Source organism: Miniopterus natalensis, chromosome 2 (assembly GCF_054644295.1).
Source record: "Miniopterus natalensis isolate mMinNat1 chromosome 2, mMinNat1.hap1, whole genome shotgun sequence".
Taxonomy (NCBI): Eukaryota; Metazoa; Chordata; class Mammalia; order Chiroptera; family Miniopteridae; genus Miniopterus; species Miniopterus natalensis.
Window position 1 is genome coordinate 19878957 of NC_142082.1, and position 3198 is coordinate 19882154.

At 42.1% G+C, this 3198-nt stretch overlaps 1 pseudogene; it reads left to right on the plus strand.

Moving 5' to 3' along the window:
• Positions 1-1834: 1834 nt before the first annotated feature.
• Positions 1835-2693, plus strand: LOC107535513 (small ribosomal subunit protein eS4, X isoform-like; annotated as a pseudogene).
• Positions 2694-3198: the final 505 nt, after the last annotated feature.

Sequence of the window (3198 nt, forward strand, 5' to 3'; positions counted from 1 at the left end):
TAAAGGACCATGAATCATAGAGGCCAAGCTCCGTTTTCACATCAGCCCCTGTCCATTTCCTCGGGGTGGGCACCATCAAGAACTAAAACCAGCTGTGCTCAAGGGCCCTCAGGCACAGGAGGGTGGATGGACCCTCTCACCTTGGCCACACTAATAGATCTTCTTCCGAACCTCCTTGACAAGGCAAAATCCTGAGCTGAGAAGAGGCCAGATGACTCGAGACAGGAAGAAGGGCTTTTGAGAAGTGCCACGGGAAGAGGGGGTGGGTGGAAGAGACATGTAGGAACCCAGAACATAATTGCATAATATTATGTTTTAAACCACATGCCTTTTTCCAGACTAGGTTATTAAATTAATTCAGAACTTATGCTCACACTTAAAAGATTTCTGTCCTATTTTGTGAACACGATGATCTCAGAGTGATTTGCACTGGAAATGTGTCATATTAAATCAGGGACACTAATAAACTTTATTACTTAAACTCCATATGGATCAGACATGGCAGGTAACCCATCCTACTCTTGCACTCATATTTATGCCATTGAAATACGGCTCCTCCTATAGGAAAACGAAATAAACTCAATACCATTCCCTCTACCTCACCACAAATGTACCCATCGGGGCTAGAGGATGGGTTCACCTGCCCATCCTGCTCCCCAACACAGAAACCAATTATGGGACTGAGACCAGTTGGCCCAGGCAGAGATATTTTAGGAGGGGTTTAAAGCACCATGGCTTTGTGACCTTCCATTTGCACTGGCATGGCCAGTATGCTGGAGTGTGTATAACTGCTCAGAATTGTTTTACAGGTACAAGTGTGGGAAAAAGTACTGGATGGTGAGTTATGACACCTGAGTTCTCCTGGTTCTCCTACCAGCTGGCTCTGTGATCTGAGCACAAATCAGAAAGGACAGTGTAATATACAGAGCACAGGCATTGGGATCAGAGGCTTATTTCCATGTAACAGATGTTTTTCAAAAGCCTAACTTGATCCAGGCCCTACGTAAGGCACTAGAGATACAAGAATGAGTAAGAATTCCATTAGAATCCCAAGAGGATTATTTGGAAAACTAAATTAAATTATAATCTTATATGCACGATTCTATAGAAATACTTTGTGATCTTTTTAATTCACATAAAAAATGTCTGGGAATAGCTAAGAAATTTAAGAATAGGGACTTACCTTACCAGATACTAAATACAAAACATATTCAAAACAGTGTGGCACTGGCAAGCTTGTATGCAAACTTCCAGTCCACAAACCCATGGACGTGGAATTGGGGTGAAAGAAGAGAAAGGATTGAAAGTCTTTCTTCCAAGCACATGGACTTCCCAGAAGTCCTCACCATCACAAGCAGCCAAGCATCTAGCTTCCCTACTACTCAGGGGGGGGAAAATAACCAAAGAGGTTCTGAATTCAGGGAGATGGGTTCATCAAAGGACAGGAGCTAGACAACAAGTAAAAGTGCAGGAATTTGGTGGAAGTCTACTCTTTACATGGTAAAGCATAAAACCCTTCAACTTCTCCTGCTTTGTATCCGGAATGCAAGCAGCCTAGTCCACCCTGACACCCATCAACAGAATCCTGAAGCAGAAGACTGGATGACACTTCTCTGGTAGGAAAAAAAGACATATCCTAACAGTAGAGGGATGCAATGAAAAGGGCCTCTAGCAACCTGATCTGTACCCCTCCCAGAGAAGTTCCTCCCCTTACACACAAACATGTAGGCATGGACAGAGAGCCAAAGATCATTAGACTGTGGAGGAAATCCTTCTCATAGAAGATACATTCAAAAACAAACCTGAGAGCCCTCTTTCTGTGCCTAGTGCAGCCATGGCTCATGGTCCCAAGAAGCACCTGAAGCATGCAGCAGCTCCAAAGCCCTGGACAATGGATAAACTGACCGGTGTGTGTGCTCCTCGGCCATCTACTAGTCCCCGCAAGAGGAGAGAATGTCTCCTCTCGTCATTTTCTTAAGGAACAGACTTAAGTATGCTCTAACAGGAGATGAAGTAAAGCAGATCTGCGTGCTGTGGTTTATTAAGATCAACGGCAAGGTCTGAACTGCTATAACCCACCCTGCTGGTTTTATGGATGTCATCAGCATTGACAAGACTGGAGAGAATTTTGGTCTGATCTATGACACCAGGGGTCACTTTGCTGTTCATCGTATTACACCTTGTTACCAAGTACAAGTTGTGCAAAGTGAGGAAGATCTTTGTGGGCACAAAAGGAATCCCTCATCTGGTAACCCATGGTCTCGCACCATCCGCTACCCTGATCCCCTCATCAAGGCGAACGACACCATTCAGACTGATGTGGAGACTGGCGAAATTACTGAGTTCATCAAGTTTGACACTGGTAATCTGTGTATGGTGACCGGAGGTGCCAACCTGGGAAGAATTGGAGTGATAACCAACAGAAAGAGGCACCCTGGTTCTTTTAACGTAGTTCATGTGAAGGGTGCCAATGGAAACAGCTTTGTAACATTTGTAACAGGCTCTCCAACATTTTTGTAATTGGCAAAGGCAACAAACCATGGATTTCCTTTCCCCATGGAAAGGGTATCTCCCTCACTATTGCAGAAGAGAGAGACAAGAGACTGGCAGCCAAACAGAGCAGTGGGTGAAATGAGCTCTAGGTGACATGATTGGAAAAGTTTTTGTACTTAATTAAAGATAATACAGAATGATTTTTTAAAAATGAGAAAAATTGTCAGAAAAAGAGAAAAGCAATAATATCCTCAGGAGATAAAATGATTTTCCAGCCAGAAAGCAAAAGTAAAATGCTATTGAAAAGGCTCAACTTAAAAATAAGAAAGAACTATTAGAAATTAAAATTGATAACCAGAATTAGAAAACAGAAGTAGGAAAGTAGGAAAATCTGGTGTGAACCCAAAAGACCAAAATCCAAATACTAAGAATTTTATAAAGACAGAAGAGAAAAATTCATGGAAAGGAAATGATTAATGGGAAAATTAAATAAAGTTTCCAGAACTAAAAGGCATGAGGATACTCCAAGAGGCTAGCATAGTGAATTTTAAAAACCTACAACAAGGAACATCATTGTGAAATTTCAGAACATCAAAGATAGAGATGATCCATAAAAATTCCACAGGTCAAAAAGGAAGGTGGATAGAGCCAGTGCTTATAAAAAAAATGGGACTCAAAAGGGGTCAAATTTCTCAAAAGAAGTCC